This window comes from Heterodontus francisci, chromosome 13, assembly GCF_036365525.1.
Source record: "Heterodontus francisci isolate sHetFra1 chromosome 13, sHetFra1.hap1, whole genome shotgun sequence".
NCBI lineage: Eukaryota > Metazoa > Chordata > Chondrichthyes > Heterodontiformes > Heterodontidae > Heterodontus > Heterodontus francisci.
This window is the reverse complement of record NC_090383.1, coordinates 54,884,927-54,898,571: the sequence shown is the minus strand read 5'-3', so window position 1 is coordinate 54,898,571 and position 13,645 is coordinate 54,884,927. Positions and strand designations below refer to the sequence as shown.

The 13,645-nt window shown below is 42.8% G+C and overlaps 1 protein-coding gene across 6 annotated transcripts in view; it reads right to left on the bottom strand.

Annotated features, from left to right (window-relative positions):
* The window catches only part of si:ch211-130h14.4 (uncharacterized), a 383,330-nt gene that overhangs the window by 333,645 nt on the left and 36,040 nt on the right, over positions 1-13,645 (bottom strand). The window lies entirely within an intron of this gene.

Sequence of the window (13,645 nt, the reverse complement as noted above, 5' to 3'; positions counted from 1 at the left end):
TCCATTATAAATTCCCCTGTCTCTGCCTGTAATGGGCCCAAATTTGTCTTTGCTCATCTTTTCCTTTTTACGCACCTATATAAGATTTTACAGTTGTTTTTATGTTCCTCACTAGTTTACTTTCATATTCTATTTTCCTTTATCAATTTCTCGGTCCTCCTTTGCTGAATTCTAAAATGCTCCCAATGCTCAGGCTTACTACTTTTTTGGCAACTTTATAAGCCTCGTCCTTTGATCCATTACAATCTCTAACTTCTCTTGTTGGCCATGGTTGGATTACCTTTCCTGTTGGGTTCTTGTGCCTCAAAGGAATGTAAATTTGTTGTAAACCAAGTATTAATTCTTTAAATGTTAGCCATTGCTGGTCATACCTTTGAAAATGCAATTTCCCAATCTACCACAGTCAACTTTCCCCTCACATCTTCATAGTTTCCTTTGTTTAGATTTAAGACCCTAGTTTCAGATTGAACGACATCACTTTCAAACTTAAAGTAAAATTCTATCATATTATGGTCACTCATCCCAAGAGGCTCCTTTACAACAAGATTATTAATTAGGCCTTTCTCATTGCACAATACCAGATCTAAAATAGTTCGTTCTCTAGTTGGCTCCTCAAAATACTGTTCTAGAAAACCATACATATACATATAAGTATACATTTCAGGAATTCATCTTCCACAGCATTAGTGCTAATTAGGTTTACCCAGTCTATATGTAGATTGAGGTCCCCCTGATTACTGTATTACCCTTGTTACATACACCTCTAATTTCCTGATTTATACTGTGCCCTACATTACTACTACCATTTAGGGCGGCACAGTGGCGCAGTGGTTAGCACCGCAGCCTCACAGCTCCGTCGACCCGGGTTCAATTCCGGGTACTGCCTGTGCGGAGTTTGCAAGTTCTCCCTGTGTCTGCGTGGGTTTCCTCCGGGTGCTCCGGTTTCCTCCCACATGCCAAAGACTTGCAGGTTGATAGGTAAATTGGCCATTAGAAATTGCCCCTAGTATAGGTAGGTGGTAGGGAAATTATAGGGACAGGTGGGGATGTGGTAGGAATATGGGATTAGTGTAGGATTAGTATAAGTGGGTGGTTGATGGTCGGCACAGACTCGGTGGGCCGAAGGGCCTGTTTCAGTGCTGTATCTCTAAACTAAACTAAACTAAATTTGGTGGCCTATAAACAACTCCTACCAATGTTTGCCACCTGTTGCTGTTTCTCAGCTCTACCCAAACTGATCTTGATCCTTCATTCTAAGATTCTCTCTCTCTAACGTTTTGATCTCATCATTTATTAACAGTGCTACCCACCTCCTTTTCCTTTCGGCCTATCCTTCCTAAATGTCGAATACCCTTGAGCATTCAGTTCCCAGCTTTAGTCACCCTGCAGCCACGTCTCTATAATGGCAATTAGATCATAACTTGTTTAGTTCTACTTGTGCTGTCAACTCAACTACCTTGTCGTGAATGCTGTGTGTATTCAGTTAGAGTGCACTTAATTCTGACTTTTTATTATTTTCACAACCTCTATCCTTATCTGCTGGCACACTATTAAGTTTCTACACTCTGTGCCTTCCTGCCACACTCAGATTATCAATTCCCTTTATTGCTACCTTGCTCTCTTGCCTTCTCTCTCTTTAAATTATCATATCTTCCCTCACTTGATCCCTCGCCACCACTATTTAGTTTAAAGCCCTGCCTATCACCCTAGTTATACAACTTGCCAGAACACTGATCCCAGCATGGTTCAGGTGAAGACCGTCCCAACGATACAGTTCCCACTTTCCCCGGTACTGGTGCCAGTGCCCCATGAATCAAAACCCATTTTTCCCACACCAGTCTTTGATGTTTTAAAAGTTGCAGGTGAGAACATTGCAGTTGCGCTAACTATAATCTTATAAAGTTCTCTCCATTCAAGAACCATTCCTTTAGATTGGAAAATTGTACATGTCACTCTGCTATTGAAGAAAGGTGAGAGAGGAGAGACTATAATTAAAGATAGAGTGACTGAATCCTTGAAAATTTTCAACTGATTGGAGAGAACCAGTATGGATTCATTAAATTTAGGTCATGCCTGACAAATCTGATTGCATTTTTTTGAAGAGATGACTAAAGTAGTGAATAGGGGATGTCTATGGATGTTATTTATATGGACTTCCAGAAGACATTTGATAAAGTCTCTCATAAGAGACTTTAGTTAAAGTTGAAGCTCATGGAATTGAAGATAAATTATTACCTGGTTAGGACATTGGCTGAGTGGAAGGAGATAGAAAGTTGGATAATGAGCAGGTATTCTAATTGGCAGCATGTGACTACTGGTGTTCCTCAACTATTGGGGCCTCAACTATTCACTGTATTCATTAACAACTTAGATGATGGCATAGAAAGCCACATATCCAAATTTGCTAATGACACAAAGATAGGCAGTATTGTAAGCAGCGTATATGGAAGAGTAAAATTACAAAGAAATATTGATAGATTAAGTGAATGGGAAAACTGTGGCAAATGGATTTCAATGGAGGCAAATGTGAGGTCATCCATTTTGGACTGAAAAAGGATAGAACAGGGTTTTTTTAAAATGGTGAAACATGAGATACAGTGGAGGTCCAAAGAGACTTGGGGATCAAAATCATTAAAATGTAATGAACCGCTACAGAAAATAATCAAAAAGCCGAATGAAATACTGGTCTTTACATCAAGAGGAATAGAAGTCAAGAGGGTAGAAGTCATGCTTCAGCTATACGAAGCCCTGGATATATCACACCTGATTTATTGTGAGCAGTCCTGGGGCACCAAACCTTAGGAAGGATATATTGATCTGGGAGTCAGTGTGATTTACTAAAATCATACCTGGACTCCAAGGGTCAAGCTACGAGGAGAAATTAAACAAACTAGTATTGTATTTGCTGGAATTTAGAAGCTTAAGATGTGATTTGATCAAAATTTTCAAGATATTAAGGGGAATTGATAGGTTGGATTGGGAGAAACTATTTCCACTGCAAGGACTGGACAGGCAATTCTGCAACTATCAACGTGAATCCTGCAATATTGTGTTGCCTCCCTGGTGCCAGGGCAAAGGACAACACTGAGTGCTGAAGATTTTGAGAGGGGAAGGAGAACAGCCAGAAATCTTGGTCCAGGAACTATAGAGGAAGTTAAAAAGCAGTACCTCAAAAGGTAGCAGTCTCTGGATTACACCTAGTATCACACACGAGGATAAAACAGGTCAATGTGTGGCTAATTAAATGATACAGGCGGGAGGGCTTCAGATTCCTGGGGCATTGGGATCAGTTCTGAGGCAGGAGGGACCTGTTCAAGGTATACAGGTTGCATCTCAACAGAGCTGGAACCAGTACTGTTGCAGAAGGTTAACTACTGCTATGAGAGAAGATTTAACTAATTTTCCCGGGTGAGGAGTACCAAGACGAAACATTAGAAAGGAGAAACAAGATGGACAGAAGACTGGGAGAGGCAAACAGCGCTAGAGTAAAACATAGTTCAGAAACAGGAGGAATCAAATGGGTCAAATGCAAAGCAGTGTTAAGGAACAATAGCAGAGGTATTATGTTACTGCGTGTCTACTATAAACCACCAAATAGTTGCAGGAGTTAGGAGAGCAAGTATGCAGGCAAATTAAAGAAGAATGCAAGAACACAGAGTAGTGATAATAGGGTCTTCAAATATCCTGATATAAACTATGGATAGTGTCAGGCAAGCCCCCACCTGCCAAGAATGAAGAAAATTAATTTTGCCACATGAACATTGATTTTAAACTGAATGTGAAGAAAGAACTTGCTTCAAAAAATAATTGGAGACTTTGGCTGGAGAGAAACATTGGCATATCAACAGACAAGTACCTCAAAAGGGCAAAAGAACTATTCCCTGCTTCAATTTAATCCACAATGGACTTTTGATTAGCAGACGTTCAAGCATTCCAGGTTAATTACTACGATTACTACACAAACAGATGTGGTCAGGCCAGTTTAGTCACATGGCTGACTGTTGGGAGTTTTTTGAATTTGAACTTCCAACAGGGAATTTGAAATCAGAAGGCTGTTAGCTCCTGGACTGAGAACACCTCTCTCCTGTCAGCTCTCATCCTGCTCTCACCAGATTCAGAAACCATTGAAGACATATGAGCCCTAAGAGAGAAAAGTCTCCCACAGTGAACAAGGTTTAAGAAGAATACTGGGCCCCAATGAAAAGCAAGACAACCTACAATCAAGGAACCTACAGCAAGCTTGAAGCACAGTAAAAAAAAAACCCTCTTCAGAGATTGCGTCAAACCTCTCCATTTTATTTTTCTTCTCTTTTCTGTCTCTATTTGCATGTGCATATCACATGTGCATGCTAGCGTGGGCGCGGCATGTATCCATAGGTGTTAACCGAATTAGAGTTTAAGTTGAAGTTTTAATAAATTTCACTTTTCTTCTTTAAACCTAAAGATAACCTGGTGTGCTCATTTCTTTGCTTTATAATTGGAAAGCTGTGAACAAGGATTCACAAAAGGCGGAGCTCAAAACAGTGGGCTGGATTTTTCCTTAGGCGGAAAGGAATTCGCCATCGACGTCAAAGTCGGTGGCGAACCCGTTTCCGCCTAGCCTGGGGATCCGTCCCATATTTTATGGATCCCCGGGCTTTAATTGTCCCGAGGTGGGACTTCCACCCACTTGAGGGAGGAGGTCCCGGCTCAGTGAGCTGCCGACCAATCAGCAGGCCGGCAGCTCTTAGTCCCAGCAGCGCCACCGGGAGCGGTGGCCACTGCTGGGACTGCAGCCCAGCCGACGCCATGGAGCCTGGAGACGAGGTAAGTTGGGCTTGCCTCACAAGGGATATCGGTCCTTCCCTGGTGAATGGAGTGGTCATTTGCGGGGAGGGGGTGCCTGACTGCCAGGGCCTCCACCACTCCCCCCACCCCACCAGGGCGCAGAAAGGCCGGCAGCTATCGCTGGGTGGCCTTTCACATCCCCAGCACGCCCACTTGCCATGGGTAAAATACCTGTGGAGGCGGGAGAGGGCCCTTAAGTAGAGCATTTTCAATGACAGAGCATTTGAGGAACAGGAATCATAATATCATCAGGTTTAGAATAGCTACATGGAAAGAACTGCACTGTTACCACACTTAAATATGAAGGAATATTTTATAAAGCAAAATAACTTTTAAAAAAATTACATATCAAAACATTGCCCAATTATGCTTGTTGATGGCAGAGTTTGCATTCTGTAACGTGTAAATGAGTTTGAGCAGAAATTTTAAAAATAACTTGGTAAAAGGGATATGACTTGCACACAGATCACTGATTGCACCCAAAGCAGAAATTGTACCTTAAGATCTTTATCAGCTTGATAGACAATTTTTTTGTCACTAAATCTATAAGCAAAATCATGCTGATAAATAATGACACGTTAACGACCCACACCATTATTAATATAGAAATCGGCCAGAAAGTTCAGGAATTTAAGAGATACGATGTGAGTTGCGAATCTCCAGCACTTGCTGGTTGATTTATACCGCTCCCCCGTTTGCTTCACAGAAACAAACAGTTCACCCTTTACTTTTTAAGAACCTGCTGGATTTGCAAATTAATTGACCACTAAACATGCCACAGAAATTTAGGGCTGGTAATTAAAAGTGTAAGTAGCCTTTTAATGACATAATAATTGTTCATGCAATGCCAATCATACTGTCTGACCCAGAGAGGGAACAATTTAAACTGTTCAGCCTCATTCTTGCATGTAATAAATGTTTTACTTGCTTTTTCTTTGTGTCTCAATTTTCTCGCTCTTATATCCAACTTTCCCTATTTATTTCTCTTTCTGTACCTGCTTTGGGTTTCATTCACCCACCACCTCAATCATTCTTCTGTCACTTTCTCAATCTTGGAATCTCATTGGTTAAGGAGGTAGACTGTTGGTCCCATTGTTCACTAAGGTGCCCAGATGCTCTGTTACCAGCTCACACACCTTGTAAGTTACAGCTCAAAAGGATTTTGAGCTGAAGGAAACAGAAAAAAGTCTATCCAATGGAATAGCTGCGATGGCCTGCTCCAGCAGAATTTGGCCTAGTAATTTGTTCCTGGAAAGATACGATTTGCAATAAGTTCTATTATTCAGAAAAGGCAGAGTGTTCTTGTTGTCGAGCCTCTTTTGTGAAATTATCCTGTCCCAGTGCCTGACTTGCCATGTGGCAAGCTCACTCAGCAGCTATTGGTGTAAACAAGCAGGAAGGACCCTTCAGCCTGGATAGCAGTGCTGTTTAAAGGGCTCATTCACTACACACGGGTAAGTGGCTTGTTTGTCCTTTCAGGTTGCAAGTTAACCTTTGGGTGTTTCTTGGCCTATCTTTTGACTTGTTCAGCTAATTTCTGACTTCTGTTAAGAAGTTTTTGCTGGTGCTGGATTGGCTATCTTTGGAACAGCTTTACTGCAGTCATGGGTGGTCTGGGAGGTTTCTATTTGTGGCTGAAAAATGAGATGGAGAAGACAGGAGAGAGCAGGAACTGCTGACAGAAGAAGGAGGAACCAGCCACGTGTAGGAGGTCTCCCCCACAGTAGGTCTTCAGGAAGCACTTCTGCTACATTAACTTCACTGAGGACAGCAGATGACCATGGTGGGCAACCGCGAGCAGCTGTGGCCTTGAGGACACATCTGCAGACTGCAGCACCTTGGCATAGGCTGGGACAGTCTAACATAGCTGGCTCTGTAGCACTAACAAGGACACTGACAGAGTGAGTGGTGGGGCAGCAGGCATGCTGCCATCTTGTGAGAGGATAGCAAGTGCCTCTCCCATTGAGTCAAGGTCACTGTCCTGGGGCTATATCTCAGTACTCCTATGGCTCTCTGTGCTAGAACAGAGTGAAGGAATGATGTGATACTTTGGAAGCCCCTGTCAACACTGCCCTAAAAACCAAAGTGGCAGCCATCTGAGCCTCCAGGGCAGCTGACAGAGCTGTTAGTAGAGACTTCAAGATGGAGCTGACCACACATTAGACAGAATGGTCTTGATGCTCTGCACATAGAAACATAGAAAATGGGAACAGGAGTAGGCCATTCGGCTCTTCGGGCCTGCTCCACCATTCAAAAAAGATCATGACTGATCGTCTAATTCAGTACCCTGTTCCCACTTTCTCCCATATTCCTTGATCATTTTGGCATTAAGAATCCTTCTTGAATAAATTTAATGACTTGGCCTCCACTGCCTTCTGCAGTAGAGAATTCCACAGGTTCATCACACTCTGAGTGAAGAAATTTCTCCTCATCTCGGTTCTAAACAGCATACCCCGTATTCTGAGACTGTGATCCCTGGTTCTGGACTCCTCAGCCATCAGGAACATCCTCCCTGCATCTAGCCTGTCTAGTCCTGTTAGAATTTTATAGGTTTCTGTGAGATCCCCTTTCATTCTTCTAAACTCTAGTGAATATAGGCCTAGTCGAACCAATCTCTCCTCATACGTCAAACCTGCCATCCCAGGAATCAGCCTAGTAAATCTTCTTTGTACTCCCTCCATGGCAAGAACATCCTTCCTCAGATAAGGAGACCAAAACTACACAAAATACTCCAGATGTGTTCTCACCAAGGCCCTGTATAACCGCAGTAAGACATCCTTGCTCCTGTACTCAAATCCTCTTGCAATGAAGGCCAACATACCATTCACTTTCCTAACTGCTTGCTGCACCTGAATGCTTGCTTTCAGCGATTGGTGTACAAGGACACCCAGGTCTCGTTGCACCTCCCCCTTTCCCAATCTACCACCAATCAGGATAATAATCTGCCTTTCTGTTTTTACAGCCGAAGTGGATAACCTCACATTTATCCACATTATACTGCATCTGCTTTGCATCCTCCTCACAGCTCACATTCCTCCCCAGATTTGTGTCATCTGCAAACTTGGAAATGTAACATTTAGTTCCCTCACCCAAGTCACTAATTAATATATATTGTGAATAGCTGGGGCCCAAGCACTGATCTGTGCAGTACCCCACTAATCACTGCTACCCGGAAAAAGACCTGTTTATTCCTACTCTCTGTTTCCTGTCAATCAATCAATTCTCAATCCATGCCAGTATATTACCCCCAATCCCATGTGCTTTAATTTTGCACACTAACCTCTTATGTGGGACCTTATCAAAAGCCTTCTGAAAATCCAAATACACCACATCCACTGGTTCTCCCATATCTATTCTACTAGTTACATCCTCAAAAAACTCCAGTAGATTTGTTAAGCATGTAAACCTTTTGTAAACCCATGCTGACTTTGTCCAATCCTGTTTATGCTTTCCAGGTGCTCTGCTAGCACATCCTTTATAATAGACTCTAGCATTTTCCCCACTACTGAAGTAAGGTTAACTGGTCTGTAATTCCCTGTTTTTTCTCTCCCTCCTTTTTTAAATAGTGGGGTTACATTTGCCACCCTCCAATCTGTAGGAACTGCTCCATAGTCTACAGAATTTTGGAAGATGATCACCAATGCATCCATTATTTCCAGGGCCAATTCCTTTAATACTCTGGGATGTAGATTATTAGGCCCTGGGGCTTTGTCAGCCTTTAACCCCATTAATTTCCCTAGCACTATTTTTTTTACAAACACCGATTTCCTTCAGTTCCTCCCTTGCATTAGACCCTTGGTTCCCTAACATTTCTGGGAGGTTATTTGTATGCTCCTTTGTGAAGACAGAACCAAAGTATGTGTTTAATTGTTCTTCCATTTCTTTGTTCCATGCTTCCAGCTTTGGGGAACAGCTAATTGAGATATTCAAAATTGAGGAGTTTTGGTGGAGCAAGTAGGGAAGAGAGTGTTTCCTCTGGAAAATGGGTCATTAACCAGAGGTCATAGATTTAAAATAATTGGCAAAAGAACTAGAGGGGAAATGAGGAGTAATTTTTCACAGGGAGTATTGTTCTGATCAGGCACACTCTACCTGAAAGGGTGATGTAATCAGATTTCATAGGAACTTTCAAAAGACAAGTAGACATATATTTGAAGGGAACTCATTTGAAGGGTTATGGGGAAAAAGCTAGGGTGTGGGACTAAATTGGTCAGCTCTTTCAAAGAGCTGGCACAGACATATGAGCTGAATGGCTTCCATCTGTTCTGTAAGATTCTAAGATTCTATGATTGCACACAAGCTCACTCATAGGCTGCATTTCCAATGTGTTGCCATCAGCTTTCATCTGAATGGGGACAGTTTGTGATCTCGTCCTCTGGCATACTGTCACCTATGGGGTCCTAACTCCCCTCCCACTTCCTGCACATTTATGACTGGTGGTTCACCATGTGAAGGTCTGTCCTTTAGCCCAGCCTCTAAAGTGTTGCTGCATCTTCAGGAAGGCTGGCCTCCTATTCCTTAACCGGCACAGGGAGCTCAACATTTTCAGCACATGAAAGAAAAGAGATGGACATAGGTTTGGTTTTAGTGTGAAGGGAGAGTGGAGAGAGATGAATGGCTGCTGAAAGCAACTGCATTTTGTCATGCAGAATATGTCGGATGAGACAGAAGTGAGAAGAAAAGAGGATGAGGTGTGAAGTAACCCAGTATAACATCCCCTCCAGCATTGCCACTCACCTCAGTCATGGACCATCACAATCACCATCATGACCATCCAGGCACTACAGTGACTCCCTGTTAAAGCCAGTTATCTTCATGTTGCTATTCAAGTCTTGCATTTAATTTTGCACATTCCTCCAAGTACATGGAGTTGTGAACATTGCATTCACCATGTTGATTATATGTTGACACATTGGGTCATCAAGGGTTGATCTAGTCTCCTTCCAAAGGTGTTCCTTTACCTCTCCTTTATACTATTTAAAAGTTAGCATCTGTGGACCTTGCCTTGTGCTGATGTCCACTTCCACTTCCAAAATTTCAGACATTTTGTACTTAGTTGAAGAGATGTGTTCAATATTATACAAGGCAATTATTTTGATTGCAATGGAGCTTCATTATAAGTAATGAAACTATATCTTGAAGAGGATAATTCTGTTCTTTGGATGAAATGGCTGAAAAACAACTGTTCATGAATTAGTTGGTCATACAGAGCTGTTAAACCCATCTTGTAGTGCTTGTTACATCTAGGAAGGAAAATGTTTTCTAATTGCGTCTCACCAGTTGCCTCCTTGACTTCTGTCAAGGGATTTGGGCAATAGGTTTTTCTGGTAAATTTCATGGGTGAGTAGGAATGTAACAAGATTCAGACATGCTTAAGTTTGACTGGATTCCCGTGGAGCATGCTTACAAGTTTCGAGACTCTATAGGTTGAATTTAGTTAATCCATTGTGGGTCCCAGTTGTGGACCCGGAAGTGGGCGCTATCGCTGCACGTCACGTATGTGGCTGGCCCACCACAATCATGTGGCAGGCAGCCAATCATGAGAAAGGAGGTGCAGGACCCCTCCAATTATGCAACTGGGGTGGGCTCCGAGGCACTGATTGCTCCGTCAGACGATTCCGGTGCAGGTGCTGGTGCCATATTCAAAGCCCTGCGAGCCCTGCCTGCATTGTTGCCTTTGAGAGATTTACTGTTTACTGATTGCTGTTAAACCCGGTGTGGTAGTGACTCCTAGACTCCCCCCCCCCCAGCTCCTCCCCCTGGCCCCACAATTTAATGATGCCTCCCTGGAGATTCTCCTCAGGCTGCAAGGGAAAAGTGGGAGGTCCTCTTCCCCAGGGACAAGAGGTCCTCCCACCTGACCGAGCAAGCCTGGACGGAGATCACAGAGGAGGTCAGCAGCTGTGGGGTCACCCCACCCCCACCCCAACACCCCCCCCCATACACCCCCCTCCCCCTACCCCCTCACCCCCCCACCCCCAACTGTCTCCTCCACCCCCCTGTCCCCCCTCAAACTGTCCCCCTATTCACCACCACCCCCCCCCCACTTATGTCTCTCTCCCCCGTTGAAGTTTTTAAGATATTATGGGAACTGAGAGAATAGACAGAAACTACTATTGCTGGTTGAGGAGTCTAGGACTGGAAGGCAGTGTCTAATAATTAGAGCAAAGCTTTTCAGGAGTGCAGTTAGGAACTACTAACTACTTCTACATGTAAAGAATGGCAGAAGTTTGGAACTCTCTTCCACAAACAGCAGTTGATGCTGGGTCAATTGTTAATTTTAAATCTGAGATCGATAAATTTCTGTTAACCAAAGCTATTAAGGGATATGGAGAATAGGTGGATAAATGGAGTTAAGTTGCAGATCAGCTATGATCCAACTGACTAGTGGAACAGGCTCAAGGGACTAAAACGGCCTACTCCTATTCCGATATTCCTATGATTCCAGGGTGGGGTGTTCACCACTGGCAGTTTGTAACGACACGCTCACTCAGTTTCCGGTTAAAGTTGCCCCTGAGTATGACCCGAACTCCACAGAAGCTAGAGTTTCCTGCAGCTGTCACAGATTAATTGTGCATTGCCCCTTCAATAAAAATATTAGGCACTTGTTGCAATAACATCATAGGTGCAATAATTTAAAAATTATTTATAACCTGTGTGTACTTCACTCAGTATGGAAAATCATAACAAGCAGCAGTTGGAAAATAAGCTAAATATATTCAGCACTGCTTTGTGAATATTATGTAGTCCTAAGCATTAACTCTTCTGTCAACCCTTTAAATAAAGTTGCAGGACATTTGCCAACATATTTTTGTGAGTTCTTAAATCTTCTTATCTCAATTAGAAAACTGAGCTGGTTGCATGCAGTCAAAAGCTTTGACTGTGCATATTCACGTTGTTCACACTAGCAGGAAGTACCCAACACAGAGCATTCAGTGTTCCCTAGGAAACAGAGTAAATATACTACTCCTGAGCTTTCACACTTCACTGTACGAAGACCACAACATCCACCAGCAGGCAACTTGCTCTGATCAGCATTCCCTAGTAACTACAAAGCAGAGCAAAGTAAATCTGCCATAGTGAATTGAGTTCCAAAATTTGAATTGAAATTATTTCATGCACATACTTTAAATGGTATGAACAGGTATAAGCGCTATATTGTATTCTTGTCCATTAAAAGGCTGACACATGATATCAAGAAACGGCTGAGCGTCCACTGGACACAGTAGAAGCTGTGGCACTGACAACATCCCGGCTGTAGTTCTGAAGACTTGTGTTCCAGAACTAGCCATACTTCTAGCTAAGCTGTTCCAGTACAGCTACAACACTGGCACTTAGCCGTCAAAGTGGAAAATTGCCCAGGCATGTCATACAGTCATTTACATAGAGTCATTTACGGCTCAAAAAGGAGGCCACTCGGCCCATAAGAGTCCATGCAGGCTTTACGAAGTCCTGTCCCCAAAAAGCAGGATAAATCCAATCCGTCCAATTACCGCCCCATTCAATCAGCTCGCATTCATCAGTTGCCTCCACAACAGCAGAGTTAAAATCAGGGCATGCAGCTTGCCGACGATATGCTAATGAGGTTAGAACGATAAAATCTATCCCATAGCATTCATGGCATCATAGAATGATACAGAACAGAAGGAGGCCATTCAACTCGTCACACCTGTGCTAGCTCTTTGTAAGCGCTGTCCAATTACTCCCATTGTCTACTCTTTCGCCATGGTGCCGCAATTTTTCCTTTTTCAAATATTTATCCAATTCCCTTTTGAAAGCTGCTTTTGAACCTGCTTCCACCATCCTATCAGGCAATGCAGTCTAGATCACAACAATGTTATCTGTAAAGAAAATTATCCTCATCTCCCCTCTGGTTCTTTTGCCAATTTTCTGAAATCAGTGTTCACTGGTTACCGAACAGTTGATTTGCACACAAGTACCACAAACAATCATTTCTAAGTTTGAATTTTTTGTAGACCCCTTCTGTCCTGGATGCATCGACAGGTGTCAAGCCTAATAAGCCGTGCCTGATGTCACTCTTGCCCACTTCCTTCACCCAACTATTGGCAGCCTTGCCTTCAGCTGACTAGGCCCGAAGCTCTGGAATTCCTTCCCCAAACCTCTGCCTCTGCACCACTCTTACTGCCTTTAAGATGCTGCTTACCTACCTTTTTGACCAAGTTTTTGGTCACCTGCCCTTTGGGTTGGTGGCGTATTTTGTCTGCTTATATTTCTTTGAAGCACCTTGGAATGTTATTCTACATTAAAATCACTGTATAAATGCCAGTTGTTGCTGCTGTTGTCATCCAAAGCCCACACATACACCTTCTAGTGCATGTCCTTTGCAATTTGACATTTATTTTCTTTCTCTCCCAAGGTCAAGGTATTTAGACTGTTATAGTGGCTCATCACCAGCCTTGCTGATACTGGAATTCAGCACAGACCAAACAATAAAACCTGGGATCTTTCTGTTGTTCAATATAGCTTCATGAAAATTATTGCTCGTGGGTCATTTTCCTTTATTTGGCTCCCCTTTTAACTGTGCAGATTAACGTCTGAATGTTTAGAGGCCTGCCTGGGACTGTATTTATTATAAAATCTATAACTGCTAGTAAGTTGATCAGTATTCTAATGTGCAGGTTGTGTGTTATTTTGCAGGTACTTACAGTGTGAATCCTAGTAGCATAGAATACCACCGATGCTTACTGGCCCAAAATACATCACTGCCGGACCTGAAATTTGTTTTAAAAAGAGTCAAATATTTAGAAACCTCGTAACCGAGCTCGTTAGTGTCTAATAATTTCTGTCGATAGATGTT